The sequence below is a fragment of the Malaclemys terrapin genome, chromosome 6 (assembly GCF_027887155.1).
Source record: "Malaclemys terrapin pileata isolate rMalTer1 chromosome 6, rMalTer1.hap1, whole genome shotgun sequence".
Taxonomy (NCBI): domain Eukaryota; kingdom Metazoa; phylum Chordata; order Testudines; family Emydidae; genus Malaclemys; species Malaclemys terrapin.
Genome location: NC_071510.1, coordinates 122,057,487 through 122,084,541, shown reverse-complemented (window position 1 = coordinate 122,084,541; position 27,055 = coordinate 122,057,487). Strand labels below are relative to the sequence as shown.

The window sequence follows — 27,055 nt, the reverse complement described above, 5'->3', positions numbered from 1 at the left end:
CCTGGGACACAGGTCAGGACAAGGATGACTCAGAATGAGCCTCAGCCATCAGCTGGCCTAGTGTAGCAGAGCCAGCAGCATGGGGTTTACGGACAACACAAAAGACCACAGGAAATTGCTCAGTTGAAAGAAGGCAGCCACAGGGTGGCAGCAATTCCTCTACCAACAGTGGTAACACAAATAAGGAATGGGAGACTCATTCGCAGGCCAGCATATTTGAAGGAATCTGAGGTCTAAGAGAGTGTAATGAGATGGAGGTAAAGGCTATGCCCCCATGATGAGCTATGTACTGGGATCCTCTCGCCACAACAAACTCTTGTGAAAAAGGCAGGCCTTTGGGATGAAGTAGCACATCTTGAAGGACAGAATTGCACCTGGAAGTTAGTCTGTGTACACATGACTAGAACACTAAGCTCCAGTTACAGCAGCTCTGCAAATAGTTGCTTTAATAAAGAGCCATTACCCAGCACATAATACATAAACCGCACCTTCTCTACAGCCCTTTCAAAGGCCAAGAAAACTCCAACCACTAGCCTTAGTCATCCAATTGTCAGTGCATAGGGCATCATGGAGAGTGGCGTATTATCTTCTTGTCTCTTCTGGCGCATTCTGACTGAAGCTGCCGCTCCTTCTTCCTGGCAAAGGTTGTGAGGCATTGCCCTCACTCTATTTGTTTTGGATGCCAGTTTCAATGGGTGGCTTTTACTGGTGTGTCATATTTTACTGGCCTTGCACTTCAATACAATAAAATATACACAATACAACATAATGGTTTTTTATTACAACAAAGCACCTCAAGCACTTCATGGGGGTTGTACAGGCGTGCATGAGATATAAAATTTTGCTGTCACAACTGTATACATGCTCTCCTTGAACCGCAACTTAGCTTTTCAGTAGCAGTTTTCATGTGGGACTTTCAAACAGCACTCAGCATTAGCCTAACTCAGTTCCAACTGGAAGTTATTGGTAAAATTCCCATTGACTTCACTGGGAGTGGAGAAGAAAACAATACTTTAACGTATGTCTCTGGTCAGTCAGTGAGTGTTGTGCTCCCGTTCTGTGCCTGACTTGCAGAGGAACTGGAGCTCTTACAACCTAAAGCTTTACCTTCCGCTTAAGCTGTAGCAAGTTGTGCTTTTAGCTCTGCAGGTCTCCGGTTCAATTCCCAGTATTGGCCAAGACGGCAGTCAACAAAAATCCCCCTTCTGTAGGACTTTTGAACGCAGGTCAACTTAGGAGTTTGCCTATGGGAGAGAGAAATCTTAGATCCACCCTACTTTACATATTCTTGCCTCACCCCAGGTTCATTATTGACTTTCAGGAAGGACATGAAATAGCTTGTTTCACATCTTTCTCCACATTATGTTTGAACTTATCTCATTCTTCTTGGGAAGGATAGGGCAATAAGGAAACTGATAGTCTTCCAAATCACATCTCCCGGGTGATTTCGTTGGGATTGCAGGGGGGCACATCAGGACAGAATTCAGACCACAGTACATGGCTTTGGATGGAATTATTATGTACACCGTCCTATTGTATTGCAATGGAAGTGGGGGGAAAGCCATTGGGCAACTATATTTTGTCCCAGACATGTCATCTTAAAAAATATTTTTCCTTGCATGTTCCCCATCCTCACCATCTCTCCTTATTCTTCCCTGTTTCTACAAGCTCCCTCTCCTAATCTCTGCAGCTCATATCCAACCTCTGCTGTTCTCACACAGCTTCCTCGTACCTCTGTTTTCTGTGCTTACTCCTACTGGCCTCTTGTGACACCTGCCCTAACCTTATTCTTCCTTGGAAAGCCAAACTTTCTCCTCTCCCTCCCTTTCTCACCTCCTTTGGCTCCTCGCCCTCTAATCATCACGACCTCTACTGTCCCACTACTCTCTGGGATTCCCAATGAACATTACAATCCATGCCCTTTTCTCCAATCCATCTGCTGGAGCTCAACACCACCTGTATGGTTCTGACCCAGTTTCTGGGGCTGCTCTTCAGAGGTCACTGGGGTTGGTTTCCCAGTAAAGAATAACTGCTGTCTCTTAATATTTTTACATGTGCAGGGATGGGATCATTAGAAATGCCTGGAATAATCCTAATGTTTTAAAATCTGCTGATGCAGTGCATTTGATTAACTTGGTTTCGACCATGCCCTGTTCTATTACATCCAGGGTCAAGTGAAGGCATTGAATGAAGCCCAGATTCAGGGTTGAGTTGGGTTTATTATTTGTTTGCAATGTTTTATTGCAGCAATACTGGATTATAACTTTATATTTCTTTGGAGAACTTTCAAACTATTTGTAAACAAAAAAGTTACAAAGTAAAGGGAAAGTAGTATATGGCACATGGCAGTTTTGATTTGGTTTTTGGGTGGGAACTTAACGTGAGTTCTACCTAAACTGCCATGTGGCACAAAACTGCCTTTTGGCGCCATTTACAAGAAAGCCGAGACTAGTTTTAAATGTGAGACATGCCAGTCAGTCAGTGTGCTGACAGCAATATTTCTAAATGCATTTCAACACAGGAGCTTGTACCCGAGTGAAAGAGGTGATGCTCCAAACACCAGAACTCTTTAATCTCTACTTCATGCCCCCACATTCAACACAGTTTCCATGCAGGCTTGCCTATGTTCTTATATTGATCAGAATGGAATAACATAGAAAACTATAAGAAAGTAGCTCCATTGGAGACAGAGGAGCAGAGGTTAACTGATTCAGCTTTTAATATCTGGGAGGCAACTGATGTAGTTCTTAATATTTTGGCTACCTCAGTACTATAGCAATAGGAATACCTAGCCCCTGGACACCTTTGTGCTATGTGCTACACAAACACAGAACAAAAAGACAGTCCCTTGCCCTAAAGAACTGACAATCAGAGTTCAGAACATTACAAATGCATGGATTAGTTACAATATCTTTTTAAATCTGGCCATGCTATGCACTTGATGAACTGAGTTTGATGGAGGTCAGTGCCCTTCTTCACATCCAGGGTTACGTGAGGACAGATATTGGATCCTAGATTGGAGCTTGGAGTTTGTTTATTTTCTTTGCAATGTTTATTATAGCAATTTACTGTGTCTATTCTTGGAATGCTTTTAAAATATCCCAACACAAAACACACACAAACAGAAGGTAAAAGAGCGGCAGTACAGGGCACGCGCTTTTTTAGTTTATGGGTTTTTTCCCACTGCCGTTCACCTTTTAGATTTTATCTCTTCACGGTGCAGAAGAAAGCAAGCTAAATCCAGCCACTTGCATGCCTTCCACAGACACACCCCCTTCGTCCAAGAATAAATGTGCACAATGAAATTCTCCTCCACCCACATGAAAAGGAAAACAAACATAACCCTCAGTGTCTCCTAGCAATCCCAGCTTTCTCTGCCCTCTCTCAAATGCCAGCTGTGTTCTCCTTCTAAGCATGAGCTGGAGGTCCCCGCATTTCCTTAGTAAGGTAAAAAGATATAAAACAGCAATCTCCTCCACAAGGAGGAGCCAGAACGATACTTCTGGAACTGGAAGATGATACCCCTCTAAAATCATTGTCCACCTTTGTTATTCACACTAACTTAACACAATATAGCACTTATCCTCGAACTTATCAAAAGCAATAGGATGGCTCAGCCTTTGGTCTGGTCTACACTTAAAATTTAAGTTGACATAGCTGTCAGTCAGGGGTGTGAAAAAACTACACCTCTAAGCACCGTAGCTATGCCAACCGAACCCCGAGTGTAGACAGCGCTAGGTCAACGGAAGAGTTCTTCGACTGACCTAGCTACCACCTCCCAGGGAGGTGGATTAACTTCAATGACAGTAGAACCAACCATTGCTGTATTGAGTGTCTACACAGAAGTGCTACAGAGGCACAACCGTAGTGTTGTAAGCAGGGCCGGTGCAAGGAAGTTTTGCGCCCTAGGCGAAACTTGCACCTTGTGCCCCCCACCCAAGCCCTGTGGCAGCTCCCCGCCTCCCCACTGAGGCGCCCCCCCTCACGGCAGCTCCCCCCCGGGAGCTGTGCGGCAGCTCCCCACCCCAGCTCACCTCTGCTCCACCTCCTCCCCGAGCACGCCGCCCCCGCTCTAATTTTGCTCCCAGGCCTGCGGCGCCAAACAGCTGATTGACGCTGCAAGCCTGGGAGGCGGGAGAAGTGGAGCGGCGACTGCGCGCTCAGGGAGGAACGCTGTAACGAAAAAAAATGGGGGCACCACTTTTTGGCGCCCCCAAATCTTGGCGCCCTAGGCAACTGCCTAGTTCGCCTTAATGGTAGCACCGGTCCTGGTTGTAAATGTAAACATAGCTGAAAAATTACTTACCTTCCAGTGCTCTGCTTCCCAAATATGTTGGGCCATGCCCCAGTACAGCCCTGGACTGAAGCATGGTGCTAAAAACTGTGATCGGCCAGTTATCATACTGCACCACATAAAACAAATTGTGGTTAGAGAGGATACATATGCTACGGTATGCTAGTGCTGCAGCAGAGCTAAACCACACTTTAGGTAATAAAAGGAAAATACATTGTATTCAGCCACCATTTTATGCATAAATGATAAGGTATTGGGACGGACTTGTTACTGTTAATAGACTGACAGATTTTTAAAGCTATAACTTAAAGTTCATATGATGCAGTGGCGGATGAACTGTTTAGCTAAGCTGGGCAGGAAAAGGTTTTCCTGTCCCATGAAAATGTTGAGAGCTGGAAAATTTTTACCATCCCAAATTAGGCCAAAAAGTTGAAATATTGAAAAATGCTCACAAACGGGAAAAAAACACACACAAACATTTGGTTCATGTCAAAGCATTTAATTTCAATAATTTCAAAATGTTTCATTTAGATTTCGACCCTTTTTTCCATTTTTTTAACATTTGTTCACTCTAATTTAACTTAAATTTTGAAAGTAAAAGTCATTTAGAACCAGAAAACTGGATTTTTTCACTTAGAAAATGTCAAAACTAAACGTTGACAATTTAATATTCAAAAAAAATTTTAGTAAGGAGATTCAGGGAAACCAGTCCTGTTTTGCCAACAGTTTAAGTTTCAAGAAATCAGCATTTTTCAACAAAAAAAACATTTGTCAAAGTAAGAACGGCCATACTGGGTCAGACCAAAGGTCCATCTAGCCCAGTATCCTGTCTTCTGACAGTGGCCGTTGCCAGATGCTTCAGAGGGAATGAACAGAATAGGTAACCATCAAGTGATTCATCCCATCACCCATTCACAGCTTCTGGCAAACAGCAAAAATATTCCCCAGCCAGATCTCCTGATTAGCTCTGATGTTACCTGGGGTTTTTAGAACCCAAAATAGTGGTACTTAATTGTTTCATTCTAGGTGGCATCAGGAATAAATCAATGGGAAAACAGCAATTCTGTCTGATAAATTATTAATACAAGTAAGCATGCTTTTATTTAAATCTACAATTTATTAGATATTAAGTACACACAGACATAAGAAATAGGTTTAGGACATCCCAGAGATAGTTAGTTACTCACAGTCTGAGATGGTTTTGAGTAATTACCAGCCAGACTTCCAGGGCTCTTTCTGTCCAGCTGATGAGGAGTTTAGATGTCAGCTCCTTGCTGGAAGAAAAGTTTCCTCAGACTTCTCCAAAGTATTTACTTTTACCTAATTTTTTTAACTAACTTTAACAAAACACATAACCGGCAGTGACTCCTAATGGGTCAACATAATAACCTTTACTAGGTCACTAATTCTTTTAATTTCAATAAACTATTCATTATGTTAAAACATTTCTAGTATTTCTAGCCATAACAACAATAAGTCAGAGGCACCTAAAATCAAGGTCGCTATTCACTCACTATCTTGCATAACTTCCTGTCCCATCCTCCCGTTTTGATTAACAAACTGCAAGGATGCAGCTGTCTGACCTTGTCTCAGAAAGGCCTAAGATTATTCCTAGCAATGTGATGTTTGGTTTTCAGCCATCAGTGGCTGAACATACAAAATGGCTGACTTCAGTACTGTCAAGTTCTGAGGTATACGCAGGAATATCAGTTTCCGGGGCTAACACTTGAACAGGCATATAAACAGCTAACAAGGTGAACAGAAAGATGTCATGAATTGGAGATCATGCTAGGGCCTGCAAGTAGAATAGCAAGGAACTGACCAAAAAAGGACATGGATTGCTTCACCTCTTTCTCCTCTGTCACTGAGCGCACATACCCTGATTGATATCCATGTACATTGGCTGGAAACAGATCACAGAACTGGAATATTTCAATGGTTTGTGTACCTGGGAGATGCACTGGTTTTATGGCTGGGTGTTTGGGTTTTCATCACAGACTATTGTAAGTTTTATGGTGGAAGAGTTTATTTTTTAATGTTTTGTGTACACTGGGAGTACAGACAGGGATTACTCTCCTGCTCAGGATCGGAGTCTTTCTCTTCTCTGATATAAACAAACCAAAGTCTCTATTTGTTTGCATTTTACAAGGAAACTATGGCACCACAACATCAAAGAATGAATGAAGCTGGCAGAGGCTAGTAATCTCAAGGTTCCAATCTAAATTATTCCAAATTTATGGTCTGGAGAATGGGCCTCTCTTGTTGATAACACAACACCCTAGCAACTGCTTTTCAATATGCCTTAAAATCATTGCCACAAGCATTTATTGCCAGGCCCCTAGTGATAATGCTGCATAAATCGAGTGATTTGAAGCCCAGCCATATGAGGGCTTTCATGTGTCTCCTATTAAATACAGATAGAAAAACCAGAAACGGGAAATCATTCATGCTACTACACATGGCAGGACCAAAGGCATTGGAGCTCTACAATACATTCTAGCACTAAGAAAAGGAGGGGTAACTCCTAGACAAAGTCATTCACAAAAATCATGACAACTATGGTCCATGAAAGAACATCACTTGGGAAAGAAACATTTCCTTTATGAGGAATCAGGTAAAACCATTGATCTGTATGTTACAGACCTACTGTACTTAATAAAGCTAAGTTGTGTAAATAGTTAACAGAGGGATTCTTTAGAGGCTGGATTATTTGTGATATACCTGATAACCAGTCAAGGTAAGGTTATTGGAAGAAATGGACTTGGCCGTTCAAAGAATAGTGGCTATTTGCTAGACTAGTGAAAACTGTGCTTTCCAGATTAAAGTGCAAAGAAGCAGTGGAAGAAATGAAGTGCATCTAAATTCCTTTAACTGCAAGGAGAGGAGAATCAGGCCTCATTTATATGCTCATCGGATATAAGATTTTACACAGACTTCACTTCATGCACACCAGGGTAATTAGCAAGCTGTACTGGAGAGGATGCGACGCAAAAGCTGCTTTCAGATATGCGATGGAACCATCCAAAGAGTAAATTCTTCTGGGCACTAATCCAAATACACATTCAAGAAATAATCGAGATGCAATTATCCATTCAATCTGTAGAGTTTTTGTAGAATGATCAAGCAATAAACTACTATTTACAAGAGATAAGCTTTAAAACAATAGCAACACATGGAATGTGTCCATTCCTCCCTCAGAGAGGAAAGGTGACCTGCTACCTGATAGAAACTGAGATGGGCCTGAACCTAATCCCCAAATACAAACATGTTTCACGAGCAAGCTCACTTTACTCTTTCAACACCTTATAGAATTATAGAATTGTAGGACTGGAAGGGACCTCGAGGGACTAAGTATTATCTAGATCAGTGGTTCCCAAACTTTTCAGCATCACATCCCCTTTTTAATTTTCGAGAAACCCTAATGCCCCCCACCTCTCCTTTACCATCATCCAACCCCCGAGATCCTTGTCCCCTGACCCCCCCTTCCCAGGACCCCACTCCCTATCCAACCCCCCCCCCCACTCCTTGTCCCCTGACCACCCCCTCCCAGGACTTCACGCTCTATCCAAACCCCCCTGCTCCCCGTCCTCTGACTGTTCCCCCCCAGGACCTCCTGCCCCTTATCCAAACCCTCCCCCCCCCCCCCGCTCCACTCAGAGCGGCAGGACTGGCTTATTGGAAAGCCTGGGAGGTGGGCGGGGCAAGCCGTGCTGCCCACGCGGCGGTGTAACTACGGGGGAGGGGAGGGGCCGGGGGCTAGCCTTCTCGGCCGGGAGCTCAAGGTCTGGGCAGTCTCACGCCCCCCTTGGAATTTCTTCACGCCCGCCGAGGGGGGCGCGACCCCATTTTGGGAACCAATGATCTAGATCATCTCTAACAGGTGTTTGTCTAACCTGCTCTTAAAAATCTCCAATGACAGAGATTCCACAACCTCCCTAGGCAATTTATTCCAGTGCTTAACTACCCTGACAGGAAGTTTTTCCTAATCTCCAAACTAAACCTTCCTTGCTGCAATTTAAGCCCATTAGTTCTTGTCCTATCCTCAGAGGTTAAGGAGAAAAAAATTTCTCCCTCCTCCTTGTAACAGCCTTTTATGTGCTTGAAAACAGTTATCATGTCTCCCGTCAGTCTTCTCTTCTCCAGACTAAACAAATCCAGGTTTTTCAATCCTCTCTCAGAGGTTATGTTTTCCAGACCTTTAATCATTTTTGTCGCTCTCCTCTGGACTTTCTCTGATTTGTCCACATCTTTCCAGAAGAATGGTGCCCAGAACTGGACATGATACTACAGTTGACACCCTAACAGTACTGAGTAAAGTGGAAGAATTACTTCTTGCGTCTTGCTCACAACACTCCTGCTAATACATCCCAGAATTATGTTTGCTTTTTCTGCAACAGTGTGACATTGTTGACTCATTTAGTTTGTGATCCACTTTGTCCCCTAGATCCTTTTCTGCAGTACTCCTTCCCAGGCAGTCATTTCCCATTTTGTATGCGTGCAACTGACTGTTCTTTCCTAAGTGGAGTACTTTACATTTGTCCTTATTGAATTTCATCCTATTTACTTCAGACCATTTCTCCAGTTTGTCCAGATCATTTTGAATTTTCCTCCTATCCTCCAAAACACTTGCAACCCCTCCCAGCTTGGTATCGTCCACAGACTTTATAAGTGTACTCTCTGTGCCATTATCTAAATCATTGATAAAGATACTGAACAGAACCAGTCCAAGAACTGATGCCTGAGGGACCTCACTCAATAGGCCCTTCCAGCTTGATTATGAACCACTGATAACTACTCTCTGGGAACAGTTTTCCAACCAGTTATGCACCCACCTTATAGTAGCTCCATCTAGGTTGTATTTCCCTAGTTTGTTTATGAGAAGATCATGCAAGATGACAAGTTTCAGAGTAACAGCCGTGTTAGTCTGTATCCGCAAAAAGAAGAACAGGAGTACTTGTGGCACCTTAGAGACTAACAAATTTATTAGAGCATAAGCTTTCGTGGACTACAGCCCACTTCTTCGGATGCATATAGAATGGAACATATAATGAGGAGATATATATACACACATACAGAGAGCATAAACAGGAGGGAGTTGTCTTACCAACTCTGAGAGGCCAATTAATTAAGAGAAAAAAAACTTTTGAAGTGATAATCAAGCTAGCCGAGTACAGACAGTGTGATAAGAAGTGTGAGAGTACTTACAAGGGGAGATAGAGTCAACGTTTGTAATGGCTCAGCCATTCCCAGTCCTTATTCAAACCGGAGTTGATTGTGTCTAGTTTGCATATCAATTCTAGCTCTGCAGTCTCTCTTTGGAGTCTATACCGGAAACCTACTGACCGCTACAGTTACCTACATGCCTCCAGCTTCCATCCAGGACACACCACACGATCCATTGTCTACAGCCAAGCTCTAAGATATAACCGCATTTGCTCCAATCCCTCGGATAGAGACAAGCACCTACAAGATCTCTATCAAGCATTCTTAAAACTACAATACCCACCTGCTGAAGTGAAAAAACAGATTGACAGAGCCAGACGAGTACCCAGAAGTCACCTCCTACAAGACAGGCCCAACAAAGAAAATAACAGAACACCACTAGCTGTCACCTTCAGCCCCCAACTAAAACCTCTCCAGCGCATCATCAGAGATCTACAACCTATCCTGAAAGATGATCCTTTACTCTCACAGATCTTGGGAGACAGACCTGTCCTCGCTTACAGACAACCCCCCAACCTAAAGCAAATACTCACCAGCAACCAACATCACTGAACAAAACCACTAACCCAGGAACCTATCCTTGTAACAAACCCCGATGCCAACTCTGTCCACATATCTATTCAAGTGACATCATCATAGGACCTAATCACATCAGCCATACCATCAGGGGCTCGTTCACCTGCACATCTACCAATGTGATATATGCCATCATGTGCCAGCAATGCCCCTCTGCCATGTACATTGGCCAAACCGGACAGTCTCTACGCAAAAGAATTAATGGACACAAATCTGACATCAGGAATCAAAATACTCAAAAACCAGTGGGAGAACACTTTAACCTGTCTGGTCATTCAGTGACAGACCTGCGGGTGGCTATATTACAACAGAAAAACTTCAAAAACAGACTCCAAAGAGAGACAGACTTCAAAGAGAAATAGCAGAACTAAAATTCATTTGCAAATTCAACACCATTAATCTGGGCTTGAATAGGGATTGGGAGTGGCTGGCTCACTACAGAAGCAGCTTTTCCTCTCCTGGAATTGACACCTCCTCATCTATTATTGGGAGTGGACTACATCCACCCTGATTGAATTGGCCTTGTCAACACTGGTTCGCCACTTGTGAAGTAACTCCCTGCTCTCCATGTGTCTGTATATAATGCCTGCATCTGTAGCTTTCACTCTATGCATCCGAAGAAGTGAGGTTTTTACTCACGAAAGCTTATGCCCAAATAAATCTGTTAGTCTTTAAGGTGCCACCAGACTCTTTGTTGTTTTTGTAGATACAGACTAACACGGCTACCCCCTGATACTTGACAACATGCAAGGCACTAAATTTAGCCGTATGGAGTGGAAATCCATCAACCTCAACAAAAAACTTGCACAGATACAGACAGACATCATCTTCCTCTCCAAATGCAAACAGATGGACATCATACCAAAAGGACTGAAGGTAAAAAATCCATTGCAATCAACATACTACACTGAGTATGGTGAGAGACTGTGCCACACACTCTCAAAGAAACTGAGGAACCACCTGATCAGCATCCTGTACAGCAGACAGGAGAAGATCAAGAATGAGCTCTCAGAACTGGAGACTCTCATACAATACCAGCCTTCTACACAAACTTCAACGTGGCTGGACTTTACAAAAATGAGACAAGCCATTTACAATGCACATTTCACTTCTCTACAGAGGAAAAAGGACTGTAAGCTATCTAAACTAATACCTGCCACTGGGGGCTATAACAATGGTACCCTCAACTCATCTAACAACATTGTCAATCTTTCCAACCACACACTTAGCCCAGCAGAAGAGTCTGTCCTATCTCGGGGACTCTCTTTCTGTCCCACCATCCCCACGAACATGATACAGTTCTGCGGTGATTTGGAAGCCTACTTTCGTCGTCTCCGACTCAAGGAATATTTTCAACGCACCACTGAACAGTGCACTGACCCACAGGAACCTTCCTACCAACACTACAAGAAGAGGAACTCTGCGTGGACTCCTCCTGATGGCCGAAATGACAGACTGGACCTCTACATAGAGTGTTTCCGCAGACGTGCACAGGCTGAAATTGTGGACAAACAACATCACTTGTCCCATAACCTCAGCCGTATAGAACGCAATGCCATCCACAGCCTCAGAAACAACTCTGACATTATCATCAAAGGGGCTGACAAAGGAGGTGCTGTAGTCATAATGAACAGGTCAGATTATGAACAGGAGGCTGCCAGGCAACTCTCCAAGACCACATTCTACAGGCCACTATCCTCTGATCCTACTGAGGAATACCAAAAGAAACTACACCATCTGCTCAAGAAACTCCCAGCTACAGTACGGGAACAAATCTACATGGACACACCCCCAGAACCCCGACCAGGGGTATTCTATCTACTACCCAAGATCCATAAACCCGGAAACCCTGGACGCCCCATCATCTCAGGCATTGGTACTCTGACAGCAGGATTATCTGGCTATTTGGACACTCTCCTCAGACCCTATGCTACCAGCACTCCCAGCTATCTTCGAGACACCACCGACTTCCTGAGGAAACTACAGTGCATTGACGTTCTTCCTGAAAACACCATCCTGGCCACCATGGATGTAGAAGCACTTTATACCAATATTCCACATGAGGATGGACTACAAGCTGTCAGGAACAGTATCCCTGATGAGGCCACAGCAAGCCTGGTGGCTGAGCTTTGTGACTTTGTCCTCACCCACAACCACTTCAGATTTGGGGACAACTTATACCTTCAAGTCAGTGGCACTGCTATGGGTACCCGCATGGCCCCACAGTATGCCAACATTTTTATGGCTGACTTAGAACAACGCTTCCTCAGCTCTCGTCCCATAGTGCCCCTCCTCTACTTGCGCTACATTGATGACATCTTCATCATATGGACCCACGGAAAGGAGGCCCTTGAAGAATTCCACCTGGACTTCAACAATTTCCACCCCACCATCAACCTCAGCCTGGACCAGTCCACACAAGAGATCCACTTCCTGGACACTACAGTACAAATAAGTGATGGTCACATAAACACCACCCTATACCGGAAACCTACTGACCGCTATACGTACCTACATGCCTCCAGCTTCCATCCAAGACACATCATACGATCCATTGTCTACAGCCAAGCCCTAAGATACAACCGAATTTGCTCCAACCCCTCAGACAGAGACAAACACCTACAAGATCTTTATCAAGCATTCGTAAAACTACAATACCCACCTGGGGAAGTGAGGAAACAGATTGACAGAGCACGACGGGTACCCAGAAATCACCTACTACAGGACAGGCCCAACAAGGACAATAACAGAACACCACTGGCCATCACATACAGCCCCCAGCTAAAACCTCTCCAGCGCATTATCCACGACCTACAACCTATCCTGGAAAATGATCCCTCACTCTCACAGACCTTGGGAGGCAGGCCAGTCCTTGCTTACAGACAACCCCCCAACCTGAAGCAAATACTCACCAGCAACTACACACCACACCACAGAAACACCAACCCAGGAACCTATCCCTGTAGCAAACCTCGTTGCCTACTCTGTCCCCATATCTACTCTGGCAACAGCATCAGAGGACCCAACCACATCAGCCACACCATCAGGGGCTCATTCACCTGAACATCCACTAATGTCATATATGCCATCATGTGCCAGCAATGCCCCTCTGCCATGTACATTGGCCAAACCGGACAGTCCCTCCGCAAAAGAATAAATGGACACAAATCGGACATCAGGAATGGTAACATACACAAGCCAGTAAGTGAACACTTCAATCTCCCTGGTCATTCTATCACAGATTTAAAAGTCACTGTCATTGAACAAAAAAACTTCAGAAACAGACTTCAAAGAGAAATAGCAGAACTAAAATTCATTTGCAAATTCAACACCATTAATCTGGGCTTGAATAGGGATTGGGAGTGGCTGGCTCACTACAGAAGCAGCTTTTCCTCTCCTGGAATTGACACCTCCTCATCTATTATTGGGAGTGGACTACATCCACCCTGATTGAATTGGCCTTGTCAACACTGGTTCGCCACTTGTGAAGTAACTCCCTGCTCTCCATGTGTCTGTATATAATGCCTGCATCTGTAGCTTTCACTCTATGCATCCGAAGAAGTGAGGTTTTTACTCACGAAAGCTTATGCCCAAATAAATCTGTTAGTCTTTAAGGTGCCACCAGACTCTTTGTTGTTTTCAAAGAGAGACTGCAGAGCTAGAATTGATATGCAAACTAGACACAATCAACTCCGGTTTGAATAAGGACTGGGAATGGCTGAGCCATTACAAACGTTGACTCTATCTCCCCTTGTAAGTACTCTCACACTTCTTATCACACTGTCTGTACTCGGCTAGCTTGATTATCACTTCAAAAGTTTTTTTTCTCTTAATTAATTGGCCTCTCAGAGTTGGTAAGACAACTCCCACCTGTTTATGCTCTCTGTATGTGTGTATATATATCTCCTCATTATATGTTCCATTCTATATGCATCCGAAGAAGTGGGCTGTAGTCCACGAAAGCTTATGCTCTAATAAATTTGTTAGTCTCTAAGGTGCCACAAGTACTCATGCAAGATGGTATCAAAAGCCATACTAAAGTCAAGATATCTATCTAACCTTTCTATCTAACTCTCAATCTAAGGTACCAGCACCCATTACCCTACTCCCTAAGCACCGAGCTGTCTTTAACGTATGTATCCTGGGAGGTAGGGAAGTGTTATTGTCCCTGCCCTACACATGGGAACTGAAACACAGTGGGGCTAAGGGCCAGATTTTTAAAGATATTTAAGTACCTAACGAAGCAGGTAGGCACCTAGTGGGGTTTTCAAATGCTGAACTCCCATTGAAATCCCTGGATGCTCTTGACACCAACCTGCATCTTTAGGCACCTAAATACCTTTAAAACTCCTGCCCTAAGAGACTTCCTCAAGGACACCCAGCATGTCTTTGGTGCAGCAGGGTGCAGAACCGAGGTCTCCTGGATCCCAAGTTAGTGCCCTTATGTCAAAGGATGCACCTGCCCTGTAGTGCCCCCTTCGGGCCAAGTGTGTCTCTGCTGAGGCCTGCTTCAGTTTCCCCATTCACTCAGGCTCCCTTAAAAAGCCTGCACAGTCCAGATGTTCAAAACATTCCCCCTTTCTGTGGTCCAATTTACTTAGGGTTACCATATTTTGTGCCTCCGAATGGAGGACACTCCACAGGACCCCGGCCCCGCCCACAGCCACGCCCCCGCCCCGCCCCAACTCCGCCCCCTCCCCTGCTTCCCGCGAACATTTAATTCGCGGGAAGCCTGAAGCAGGTAAGGGGCGGTGTGGGGGGAGGAGGCGCGACCCAGGCTGGGTCGGCTCGGGCCCTGGGGTGCCGGCCCCGGCCGACCACCCCCGGCCCGCCCAGCACTGCCGGCCCCCGGCGGCCCGGCGCACCCCCCGGCGGCCCGGCTCCGGCCCGGCTCGGCCTCCCGGCCCCGCGCACCCCCCGGATCCCGGCCCCGCGGCCCAGCGCACCCCCCGGCCCAGCGCACCCCGCGACCCCGGACCGGCTCCTGGCCCCCGGCGGCCCGGCTCCCAGCGCACCCCCCGGCGGCCCGGCTCCCAGCCCCGTGACCCTGGACCGGCTCCCAGCCCCGCGACCCTGGACCGGCTCCCAGCGCACCCCCCGGCGGCCCGGCTCCCAGCGCACCCCCCGGCGGCCCCGCGGCCCAGCGCACCCCCCGGCTCCCAGCGCACCCCCCGGCGGCCCCGCGGCCCAGCGCACCCCCCGGCTCCCAGCGCACCCCCCGGCGGCCCCGCGGCCCAGCGCACCCCCCGGCGGCCCGGCTCCCAGCGCACCCCCCAGCGGCCCGGCTCCCAGCGCACCCCCCGGCGGCCCGGCTCCCAGCCCCGCGGGCCTGGCCCCCGGCTCCCAGCCCGGCCCGGCACCATGCCCCCGGCCCCGCACCGGCCCCGGCCAAAGAGGCCCCGCCGAGCCCTCCCTCCCTCCCTCCCGATTTTCCCGGACATGCCCGGCTTTTGGGGATTTCCCCCCGGACGGGGATTTGAGCCCCCAAAAGCCGGACATGTCCGGGAAAATCCGGACGTATGGTAACCCTAAATTTACTGAGTACTGCAAAAAGTCTTTCAAAAAGAACTCACTCCCAAAGCCATCATCCCAGGTTCAGCTGAGCCCAGCCCCGCCCTGAGAGTCAGTCTTCCTGCTCTCCCAGTACCTCTCGCCTGGAGTTTGGGCCTTCTCTACAGGCCTCCCCTGCTGGTGTCTTCTCCTGGCTAACTCAGGGCCCTGCAGGAGCCCAGGTTACATTCAGAAAATGGGGAGATTTGGGGGAGTAGGTGAAAAGAAGGGGTCAAACCCAGGGAAGGGCTAGCAGTGTATAGAGAAGTTCCCACTCTATCTGTGGTACTTATGTGGCCCCATCACCATAGTATCTGAGGCTGCACCTCACAATGTCTAACCTATTTCTCCTCACAGCCTACCTCGGTGAAGCAGAGCAGTGCTGTTATCCCCATTGTACAGACAGGGCACTGAGGCACAAACAGACAAAAGTCCAGATTTTCAAAGGTATTCAGGCACCTAATGAGATTTTCAAATGCACTTTGAAGGTTTGGTAAACCGCACTAGATATCTAGCTGCATCTTTGGGTGCTTAGAAACCTTTGACATTCTGTCCTTAAAGCACTGGCCAGACAGGGGTCAGACAGGAAGTCTATGGGGGGAGTAGCACCCAGGGCTTTCAGGGCTAGCTCCCTATCCTGCAGACCAGCCTCTCTCTCTGCTGCTGCATGTTGCAAAAAGAGAGGACTCTGATCGATGGGAGCAAAACCAAGGCGGTCAGTTCTCTGAGACTCCAACAAATGGTCCCAGGATGGATGTCATGGGTGAACCATGAAAAGCAGCACAGAGGTTAGGAAGGATGGAGAATGAGAGTCAGATGAGAGGAGATCACTTAACTCCCAAGGAGTGGCAGGTCTTGCCCCATGCTGGGTTGTAACGCAATGGCTGCTGTGAATTTTACACTTTAACTGAAAACCATTTTGTCGTCATTTTTTGTTCTGAGTCTGAGAAAAGGAAGGAATGAAAAAGTGCCATATAAGTATCAAATGTGTTTATGCCTCAAATTCGTAGGGTTTCAGCTGTATTCAGGCCAATTCCAGAACAAAGAACAGAAACTGTGTCCACAGAGTCCATAAAGTCGATGATTACTGTCATGATTTGCATTATTCATTGGGCACCATCTGTGTAGTCAGCACTATTCAGAATATGCCAGAAAATCCAGTCCCTGAGCCAACGCATATAAGATGTGTAATTCTGGATAAGATGGCTCCAGTATTTAAGTAGGAAGTGTATAATTATTGACAACACATGTTATCACATGTTCACTGTGATGTTTATAGCTGAGTGGAGGCACTGATGGCAACAGAAGTTTTAGTTGATTAAGGACTAGAAGATTTGACCCCCCAACTTTCTAAAGGAGGAGCTGCCCAGAGCTCCTATGCCTTTTTATTTTCCTTTCCGGCCTGCAGTGGCCCTGATATACCTCAGAAGTCTCAGATTTTTTTCTCAGTTTAAAATATAGAATTTTCTTGGTGTTTGGTTTTAAATATTCTCCTCTGAGAACTGCAACTCAATTGCTGTGGTGTTGTGTTTAAGAGTCTCCTGGAAAGTAACTAGCCTTTAAACAGAAGTAAAAGCAGTGTTGCCAACTCTCATGATTTTGTCATGAGTCTCATGATAATTGTTTACCTTAAAGCCCCAGCTCCTGGAGTCAAGTGGATATGTGATGATTTCAGCCTTCATTCTTAAAGAAAAATGAAGTTTCTAGTCTTTGTGGCTGTGGAAAAAACTTCAAAATGTGACCCCAATGCACCCTAAATGCTCAAAAAGCAGAAGGCAAAAAAAAAGAACCCCAAATCTGTTATTTTTACATAATCTCATGCCCCAGGCAGGTGTAGTAAAAACTCACCGGGCCTTGCCCTAGTAGGATGTTGCCAAAGTTAAATGATCTATTCCAAGCTTGGTGAACTGGAAAAAGAGTGATAGAAAATAATCTAGATTTTTCTACAGTTGTTTCAATTGTTGTATTCAAGAGTTAGTAACAAAGAATATACATTAAAATTTTAAACCTAACCAGTGTTCTTTAAGTGACTTGACACAAGATATGAGAACATGTTAGTAGTATTAGAACTGAGTGGGTCTAATATTTATTAAATTCTTTTTTTATATATAGGAATTAGATACAGCACCCTATCAGCTAATTTCTAAGTTATTATCTGAAAAAAAAAAACCCTAGCATTTTCAGGTACCTACATAGCCCTTGGAATCACGTTTGAAGTTGCCCCCCACCACCACCAAAATCGGAAATGGTACTCCTGTCTGGGATATACACCTTAACACACTCAAAACTGCCTTCACCAAACAAGAACACTCCACCAGAGATGTAGATTTCATCATGGAATGGGCCATCCAAATACTGCAAGAGAACCTGCTTCAATACAGAAATAAAACCCCTCTGACCGCACACTCATAGTTATTACCGACCACCCCACGCTGGAGCCCACATAGGGTATTTTCAAACAGTTACAACCCATATTCGATGGGGATCCCATTCTGAAATAAATACTTCCCCAACTCCCTCTTCTAGCCTTCAAACAACCCCCCCACCTCGCCAAGCTCATCATCAGAAACAAGCTCCACACAACTCAGGAGACACCAACGCAAAGCAGTACCAGACCCTGCCAGAACAACAGATGCAAAACCTGCAGACACATCTCCACGGCTACTATGATCAACACCCCCACAACACACCTTTCAAGATCCATGAGCCCTGCTAATACCTATCACAACATGTGGTGTACCTCATCCAGTGCCCCAATAACAAGTATATGGATGAAATCAGACAATCATTATGCTTTTAAATGAACTCACATAGGAAAATGAAAAAAGACAAAAACATCCTATCACCTGTGGGTGAACGCTATTCACAAAGCAATCATGGTCTAGCTGACCTATCAGTCCTCGGTCTCTAAGGAAACATGTACACAACACTTTGGGGGAGGGATAGCTCAGTGGTTTGCGCATTGGCCTGTTAAACCCAGGGTTGTGAGTTCAATCCTTGAGGGGGCCACTTAGGGATCTGGGGCAAAATCAGTACTTGGTCCTGCTAGTGAAGGCAGGGGTCTGGACTCAATGACCTTTCATTTCAGGGTCCCTTCCAGCTCTATGAGATAAGTATATCTGCATATATAAACTTTCAAAAGACAAGTCTGGGAGCTTAAATTCATAACTTTGCTAGACACTAAAAATCATGGTGTTAATAAAGACACTGGATTTATGGTTTATTACAACAAACTGTAACCCACTAAACCCCCATTTTTGTCCTACGACTACAGAGGTGTTAAAGGGCCACTTCACCTTGAATGGTCCCTTAGAATATGTGCTAACTACTTACGCTAAACAATCTGTTCCACCTCATATTTAGCTTAGTACCTTTCCCAGACCGGAAGAAGAACTTTGTGTAGCTTGAAACCTTATTTCTCTCACTAAAAGAAGTTGGTACAATAAAAGATATTATGTCGCCCATGGGCAACGGGTGAACCCCCCTTCAGGGAGACTAGCCCCCTGGCCCGCCCCTGCCCACTGGAGCACCAAGCCCCTCGCCTCGCCCCGCCCCCCCTGAAGGCCGGAGGAGCCACCCCAGCCATGCTGGCCAGCCCGAATCCCAGGCCAGACCAAGCACCAGCTGGCCCATGCACCAGCCCAACCACCAGGCTGCTGGCCAGCCCAAGCCGCCCCGGGCTGCTGGCCCAACACCCGGGCCAGCCTGAGCCACTCCAGGCCACCAGCCTGACCCCCTAGCCACCAGCCAGCCCGAGCTGCCCCAGGCTCTGGTCGCCAGCACCGGCCCAAGCCCCAAGCTTCATGCCCCCAGCTGGAGCTTCAGGGGAGAGAGGAAGTGAGGGCAGGGCCTCAGGGCACAGTGTGGGCAGGGCCATGGCCTGGGTTAGGGGAGGATTGGCCAGGGCCACCCAGAGGCAGGAGGGCAAATGGGGCAATTTGCCCCAGGCCCCGCAGGGGCCCCACGAGTCCTGGCCCGCTGGCAATCCGGCTCTTTGGCACCATTTTGGTGGTGGGGGGGGTCCTTCAGTCGCTCCGGGCCTTCGGCGGCATTTCCGCGGCAGGTCCTTCAGTGCTGACGAAGACGCGGAGCAACTGAAGGGCTCCCTACCGCCGAAATGCCGCTGAAGACCCGGACCGCCACTGCGTGAGTACAAGCGCCACAGCCAGGGCCGGAATCGGGCCCCCGCCCCTAATCGGAATCGGGCCCCGCAACATCCCGGAGGAGCTGCTGCCGAAGTCCCACCGCTGTCTTCGGCAGCAGCTCAATCACTGCCGCGGAGGAAGGTCCCTCCACCGAAATGCTGTCAAAGGCACCGGCAGCCGATTGAGCTGCCATTGAAGTCCCGGCATTGGCGGCAGTGGCAGCTCAATCATTGCCGCTGCCTTTGGCGGAGGGACCTTCCTCCACGGAAATGACTGAACTGCTGCCCAAGACAGCGGCGGGACTTCGGCGGCAGCTCCTTCGAATCAGGCCCCGCGGTGCCTACATCCGTCCATAGCCGCAGCTCCCCCCACTTTGCTCCAGGCCCCCTGAATCCTCTGGGCGGCCCTGGCTTGACCTCCCCTGGCCTATTATACCCACCGCCCATGACCACACCCACCTTGTCTCGCTAATATCCTGGGACCAATACGGCTAGAGCAACTACATGGAACATGGTGCTACATGGAATGGCAGATAAGCTTCCTGTGTAAAGAAGGGATGAAAGCCACGGTAGTAATGGGGTTATAACTTTAACCCCATGCATTTGTTTTGTCTTATTATCTATTTCTCTCAAAATCAGTGCTTCCTGTGCAAGCAAATCTGTGCAAACGCAACTTGACCGCCATGGATTTACTGGGGTCACTCTACACCCCAGACCATTAGGGTTCCAGGAGGGTGTCCGAAGTACCGTGCCTCAGAGGCAAGCACTGCAGGTGCTAGGCCTTTTGGGTCCTTGCCCTGGTGGCTGCCAATAACCACTCAGAGATAGTGACTAAAGGAAAAGTTAGTATTAGGGCAGGCAGGAAAGGGGAAAGGTTTGCACTGGTTCCCTGCCCAGTGGCTGCTGCTCCCCTGTAAGTCCCACCCAGACCTGCACCCACCTGTATCATCCAGCACTCCCAGGCTGTTCCACACGCAGCTCTATCCACCATTCCTGGGGGTTCCCTCCAACTTCCTGCTGCCCTGCAACCCCCACGCCCAAACAGAGCCTGGCCATGACCTGGCGCAGGACCTTGCCCTTTACCTGGCCAGGGGGGAGGGGTGCAATGGGGGGAAGGCTGATGGGTAGGATTGCAAACTTTTCAATTTCTGAAAACTGGACACTACAGCAGGAGTGTCGGAACCTCCCCCCACCATGCCTCTTTCCCTGAGGCCCCACCCCTTGCCTGCTCATCTCCCCCACACCCCCGTCACTCCCTGCTCTCTTGCCCCCCCCTTCTCCATCACTGGATCCTCTCCAGCTTCCCCCTCCCCCCCCCCCCCCCCGGAGTTTAAGCAAAGTGAATGAAGGTACAATATGCTTTGCCTTTATGTGTCCATATACTTCCTTTCTGCCGAACAAGAAAACAATCATGTGGGCCAATTATCCACTTCCAAGAAATGCAGGCATAACCATGCATGAGACTTTTCCCCATAAATGAGCCTAGTTTGATCCTTCATAACCCCAGATCACTTTTGACGACTCAGTGCATGGCACTTTCTAAAGGCAGACCTTAATTACATTTATTACTAAATCATGTCTTAATCTGATGAATAAGTGTTTAATTTCTTTGGCATCCAAAAATCAAAGACTTCTGGACATGGTAACAAACTGTACATCTGTACATAATAGTCAAATTATAAAACAAAGCTATATATTGTGCATATAGCGGAGCAGGATTAGAATTAAAATCCTTGAGATTTCAATATCTGCAGAGAAGATAAGATGCATAACTTCCAATAACTACAATAGAAAAGTTTCAGAGTAGCAGCCATGTTAGTCTGTATCCGCAAAAAGAACAGGAGTACTTGTGGCACCTTAGAGACTAACAAATTTATTAGAGCATAAGCTTTCGTGGGCTACTGCCCACTTCTTCGGATGCATATAGAGTGGAACATATATTGAGGGGATATATATACACACATTTTTTTTCTCTTATTTAATTGGCCTCTCAGAGTTGGTAAGACAACTCCCACCTGTTCATGCTCTCTGTATGTGTGTATATATATCTCCTCAATATATGTTCCACTCTATATGCATCCGAAGAAGTGGGCAGTAGCCCACGAAAGCTTATGCTCTAATAAATTTGTTAGTCTCTAAGGTGCCACAAGTACTCCTGTTCTTTTTACAAGAGAAAAGTCATGTCTAATGCTCATCTCACTGTGCTGAAGAGAGAGGAGGGTTGGGGGCTTTTTGGTTTATTTTTATTTTTGTTTTTGTTTTGCCTTCATCTATCACTAGTCCTTAAATTCTACTTTGGGATCTGCAAATTCTTAAAATATTGAGAGAAGTCAAAATATCTCACCATTGTGCCAGGTTGCATATTGTGCTAGCTATCTAATAGGAAGCTTTACAATAAACATATAGAATGACTGAGACAAATAATTCGTTTATGAATTCACTGTGGCAATTTCAAACTTCAGGAAATTTGCTGTTTAAGAAAGCTGGCAAAGGTTAAAAAAGTTCAGCTAATACTAGTTGAAACTGCAGCATTCTGAATTTATGAGGGTTATTCCTGATATGTGCCTTTAAAGAGTTGTGTTCATGTTTGTTCTTGCTTGCAATCTGAGTTACATAATTGCTACGCAGGCACAAGATAATGTTCTCAAATAGATTTACTGGCCCATTTATCTATAGCGCTATAATCTGCCAGAAGATCGTGGAAAAAACTTTATTAAGCTGTGAATGTCACCTCCCTTGGGCATACAGGGTGCCAACAACTCAGGCCGATCAAAAAGAGGACCTGGCTGTGTCTGGTCAGCACTGCTGACAGGACACTAAAAGTCCGGTTCCCAATCGGTCTCTGCACCAGGAAGGTGGGAAAAGCAGCTGCAGCTGCCTGGAAAGGCTACAGTTCAGCTGGAGACACAGGTGTTGGAACTAGAGGTGCTGAAGCACCCCCGGGCTTGAAGTAGTTTACATCATACACAAGTTTTCCTGTTGGGTTCAATGGCTCTCACCACCCTCACTATACAAATTCTTCCAGCACCCCTGGCTGGAGAGAGAGAGAACTGGCTCCAAAGGACCCGGTTCCAGCAGAGAGAGATAGGTACACCACCCCGGAGGCGATCCTGTCCCTTCCCAGCCCGACTGTGCTTCCCCCCGGCTCCTGCCTCACTCTGGGGACCGACCCCCCCAAGCCCACCCCCGGCACAACAGATGAACTTCTGGATGCATATCCGAGCCAAATTTTGAGTTTCATCCATCACTCATTATCATTTGTGGTGGCCTATTTGCACTTTAAACAAGAAGCTACTTAATAATTTCAACACCATTACTGCTGTCGTGATCGAGCACAGGGAAACAAAAGAATAATAATAACCAGGGCCGGCTCCAGGCACCAGCCGAGCAAGCTGACATTTAGGGCGGCAGCTTGTAGGAGGCGGCATTCCACCCAGTCCTAGGGCGGCACGACTGCTTTTTTTGTTTTTTTGTTGGTTTGTTTTGTTGTTGTTCCACTCCGGCCGCCCTGTAGGGGGCAGCAGCTTGGAGGACAGGCGCGCCCTGCAGCAAGCTCGGCAGGGCAGCCCGCGTCCTTCCCTCCCAGCTGACCAGAGTGGTGAGGAGCCCTCCTGGCAGGGAGCACGGCGGGAGGGGCCGCGTGGCAGCGCCCCGCTGAAACCCTGGCCGGCCCCCTTCTCTCTCTCCCCCCGCTCCCTCCTCCTCCCCCTCCCTAGCCGGGGCACATCTGCAGGGCAGGGAGTCCCCCTGCACCCTGGCTCCAGCCACGCGGCAGGTTTTTTTTTTTTTGCTTTGCTGCTCTGGCCGCCACGTTTTTGTTTTTTTTTTGCTTGGGGCAGCCAGAAAGCCAGAGCCGGCCCTGATAATAACTGCTGTGGAATGAGTTATAGCCTTTCAACATTTATAAACATTATTGGTTTGTTACACACTCTCTCTCGTTCCAGTTACATTCATCTTTTCCACACAAGGAATACAAATTTAGGCTATATTTTCCAGATGACTTTGCTTCCTTCTTATCACCTTTCACCACATAACGTTCTGTAGCTTTAAGAAAATTAATGTTTCCAAGTATAAATGTTTGTCTGAGTTAGCAAAGCTAGTACTGAGTTGATAACACCTTTTATGCCCAAGGGTGAGGACAGTCACAGCTTACTAGCCTTTTTTTCCCCAATCTCCCAGCAGATTATAGCGCTATAGATAAATGGGCCAATTAATCATTTTGAAAACATTATTTTCCATATGCATGGCACCTTATGTAACTCAGATTGCAAGCAAGAGCAAACATGAACACAACTCTTCAAAGGCATATGTGAGAATAACCCTCATAAATTCACAATGCTGCAGTTTCAACTAGTATTAGCTGAACTTTTTAAACCTTTGCCAGCTTTCTTAAACAGCAAATTTTCTCTTGCTGAACAGGGTCTCCATTTGACTCAAATGAAGTTTGAAATTGCCACAGTGAATTCATAAAGGAATTATTTGTCTCAGTCATTCTATATTTGTATTGTAAAATTTCCTATTAGATAGCTAGCAAAATATGCAACTTGGCACAATGGTGAGATATTTTGACTTCTCTCAATATTTTAAGAATTAGCAGATCCCAAAGTAGAAATTAAGGAATAGTGATAGATGAGGGACACCCCCCCCACACACACACACAAAGAACCCAAACCTCTGCAGCGCAGTGAGAAGAGCATTAGACATGACTTTTCTATCGTTGTTACTGGAAGTTGTGCATTTTATCCTCTCGGCAGATGTTAAAATCTCAAGGATTTTAATTCTAATCCTGCTCTGATATATACAAAATATATAGCTTTGTTTTATAATTTAACTATTAGGTAGAATTTGTTACCATGTCCAGAAGTCTTTGATTTTTGGATACCAAAGAAATTAAACACTCATTTATCAGATTAAGACATTATTTAGTAATAAATGTAATTAAAGTCTGGCTTTAAAAAAGTGCCATGCACTGAGTGGTCAAAAACTGTATGGGGTTGTGAAGGATCAAACTAGGTTCATTTATGGGAAAAGTCTCATGCATGGTTATGCCTGCATTTCTTGGAAGTGGATAGTTGGTCCACATAAACATGTTTTCTTCTTTATCAGGTTTATCAGAAAGGAAATATATGGACATATAAAGGCAAAGCATACAGTGACTTCATTCACTTTGCTTAAAACCCTGGAGGGGGAGGAAGGGGAGAGGGTCAAACGATGGAGAAGGGAAGGGGGAAAGCAGGGAGCCACAGAGGTGGGCGGGGAGAGGAGCAGGGAGGGGGTGGGGCCTCAGGGGAAGAGTCGGAGTAGGGGAAGTTTCCAGCACTCCTGCCGTAGTGTCCGGTTTTCAGAAATTGGAAAGTTGACAACCCTATTTAGGATGGGGGTGGGTCGGTCCCTGGAGCGAGGCAGGGTCTTGGGGCAAGCACAGTGGGGCAGGGCAGACAGAATCCCCACCGGGGCAGCACAGTGCCGGTACCTACCTCTCTCCACCAGAACCGGGTGCTTGGGAATCAGTTCTCTCTCTCTCTCTCCAGCTGAGTTGCAGCTCCTCCAGGCAGCAGCTGCTCTTCCTGCCCTCCTGGAGGGGAGGCTGATTGCGGTTACTTCATAACTGGACTTTTAGTGTCCAGTCAGCAATGCTGACTGGAGATGCCAGGTCCCCTTTTTGACTGGACTTTCCGGTCGAAAACTGTTCGTCTGGCAACCCTACTGATGGGAAATGTAGTCCCTGCTAGCCAGTAGAAAGGGGATGTACAGTGGGGAGGAGGCTGATGGGATTTGTAGCTCCCGGCTTTGCAGAGTCATCACAGTGAGTTTAACACCTGGAAAGAAGAAAACAGAAGCGGGTTCCCCTTCCTCTGCAAGCAAAAACGACTCCTTCCTCTGGGCCTCCAAGGGCACTAGAGGTTCACCTCTCTTCATCAATTTTTTTGGCCTGCTGGGAACTCTAAATAATTATTTTTAAAAGATTGTTTCAGGTCTGTCATAGATTGTACTCTAGGGCGCCCCTTGAGGTGAGCATGGATGCTTCTCTCGTCGCAGGTGTGGGTGCTGCTGTAGCACTGGTTTGGAGTAGGGTGACCAGCTGTCCTCGTTTTCCCAGGATGGTCCCTTTTTTTTTAGGGAACTGTCCCAGGAAATCCATACATCTCCTCGGGACATCCGAACTTTTTGTCAGTCGCCCTCTGATGGCTCCTCCCAGCCACTAGAGCCGGTGGTGAAGGGAGCCAGGCGGTAGCGGCACCGGCGCAGAGGGAGCTCTGGCTCTGGGCTGTCTGGGAGCTATGGGGATGGGGCACCTCGGGAGCAGTGAGCAGGACAGGGAAAGCTGGGGATGGGCAGTGCCCAGTCACCACTGCGTAGGTATTGCCTGCATGGAGGTCACTGCTGGATGGGAGCGAGGTGGATCCGGCCAGCACTGCAGCTTGCTTGGTGAGGTTGGTGCCTGGGGCAGCCCTGTGAGCAGGACTCCACGGGGGCGGGGGGAGCAATCAGTAGCATGGTGTGTATGTGGTGAGGTGTGGGGCACGTGGCTGTCCCAGTGTTTTGCCCCTCAGAGGTGAAACCCTCATTCGGAATGCAGGGCGCAGTCTCCTGGCTGTAAGCCACCACTGCCTTATCGGCAGGGCCGCAACCTAAAAGAAGTAAAAAAACAAACAAACTAATCCTGCAACCCAAAAGGCAAATGATGAATAGTCTTGGTGAAACTGGCAGGGTTCCTAACCCCCAAGTATCTGAGGGCCCCAGGCTGCGCACCCTGGGCTCTACCGAAAAAGCAAAGGAAAGCTGGTCCCTCAACCTCTACAGGGGGTCTTGTCAGCAGACGTTCTTCAGCAGCTTTCTGGGTAAGCAGCCCCTGCTCAATAGGGCTAGGGAGCTCTGTTTTGTAGCTCTGCTTCCCTCTGAGGATATGTCTACACTGCACACTAAGCCCAGGCCCTGACTTGGTTTGAGCCCACGCCTCCTTTCTGTCCACACACAAATCAGTCTGACTTGGGTCAGCAAGCACTCAGGACCTGAGTCCCAGGATCCTGCAGGGGAGGTGGGGGGTTCAGAGCCAGAGTTCTGCTGTGACTCAGACCCAAGCTGTGTAGACGCAGCTCAAGCCATAGACCTGAATCAGGTGGCCTGCATAGTGCAGCATGGATGCGTTAGCATGGCTGTGAGACCCAGGTCCAGCAATTGCATGCACCAGTTTGGAATATCAAGTGCGCAAGTCCAGGTGCACAGACCCAGGTTTACAATGCAGTGTAGACATACCCTGAACGCCA

General features: G+C 47.1%; 1 long non-coding RNA gene across 2 annotated transcripts; it reads right to left on the bottom strand.

Moving 5' to 3' along the window:
• On the bottom strand, positions 1 to 25,545 carry LOC128839451 (uncharacterized). 2 transcript variants are annotated; one of them, XR_008445431.1, is made up of 4 exons: positions 25,265 to 25,545; positions 5,482 to 5,568; positions 4,307 to 4,403; positions 1 to 1,244 (listed from the first exon to the last, which is right to left on the bottom strand). It is a non-coding gene; the product is annotated as an uncharacterized LOC128839451 (long non-coding RNA). The 2 variants fall into 2 exon arrangements; XR_008445432.1 differs by lacking the exon at positions 4,307 to 4,403.
• Positions 25,546 to 27,055: the final 1,510 nt, after the last annotated feature.